Source organism: Colobus angolensis, unplaced genomic scaffold, assembly GCF_000951035.1.
Source record: "Colobus angolensis palliatus isolate OR3802 unplaced genomic scaffold, Cang.pa_1.0 Scaffold3, whole genome shotgun sequence".
Classification (NCBI taxonomy): domain Eukaryota; kingdom Metazoa; phylum Chordata; class Mammalia; order Primates; family Cercopithecidae; genus Colobus; species Colobus angolensis.
The window spans coordinates 5,179,096-5,180,535 of NW_012116265.1; positions in this window are offsets into that span (position 1 = coordinate 5,179,096).

Genomic DNA, 1,440 nt, shown 5'->3' on the forward strand with positions numbered 1-1,440 from the left:
CGGTGGATCATGCCTGTAATCCCAGCACTTTGGAAGGCTGAGGCGGGCAGATCATGAGGTCAGGAGATTGAGACCATCCTGGCTAAGATGGTGAAACCCAGTCTCTACTAAAAATACAAAAAAAAAAATTAGCCGGGTGTGGTGGCAGACACCTGTAGTCCCAGCTACTCGGGAGGCTGAGGCAGGAGAATCGCGTGAACCCAGGAGGCGGAGCTTGCAGTGAGCCGAGATCGCGCCACTGCACTCCAACCTGGGCGACTGAGCAAGACTCCGTCTCAGAAAAAAAAAAAAAGAACTGCTAAAAGGGGAGCTCTAAATCGTAAATCCTCGAAATCATCAAAATAGAATATCCTTAAAGCATCAATCTCACAGGACCTATAATTTTTCACTGTAATACAATAAAAAAAAAAAACACTAAGGTATTCAGGCAACAAACAGTATGGTGAATAGAAAAGTACCTCACATCTCAATACTAACATTGAATGTAAATGGCCTAAATGCTCCACCTAAAAGATACGAAATGGTAGAATGGATATGACTTCATCAACCAAGTATATTCTATCTTCAAGAGACCCACCTGACACATAAAGACTCACATAAACTGAGGTAAAGGGGTGGAATAGCTAACTCCTGCTTGCTTTTGGTGTCCATTTGGATGGAATATCTTGAATGGAATAGCTAGAAAACCTAGAGGAGATGGATAAATTCCTGGAAATATCCAACCCTCCTAGATTAAGCCAGGAAGAAACAGAAACTTTGAACAGGCCAATAATAAGCAGCAAGATTGAAATGGTAATTAAAAAGTTACTAACAAAATACCAATGGGATATTTGTTACCCATGGAATATCTTTCCATGCAAATGGACAACAAAAGCAAGCAGGAGTAGCTATTTTTATATCACACAAACTTTTAATCAACAACAGTTAAAAATGACAAAGAGGGGCACTATATGATGATAAAAGGACTAGTCTAGCAGGAAAATATCACAATCCTAAATGTATATATGCACCTCATACTGGAGCTCCCAAATTTATAAAACAATTACTACTAGACCTAAGAAATAAGATAAATGGCAACACAATAATAGTGGGGGACTTCATTACTCCACTGATAGCACTAGACAGGTCATCAAGACAGAAAGTCAACAAAGAAACAATGGACTTAAACTATACCCTAGAACAAATGGACTTAACAGATACTTACAGAACATTCTACCCAAAAACTGCAGAGTATACATTCTATTAATCAGCACATGAAACATTCTCCAAGATAGACCATATATGATAGGCCACAAGTCTCAATACATTTTTAAAAATAAAAATCATATCAAGTACTCTCACAGACCACAGTAGAATAAAATTAAAAATCAACTCCAAAAGGAACCCTCAAAACCATGCCAATAGATGGAAATTCAGTAACCTGCTCCTGAATGATTATTG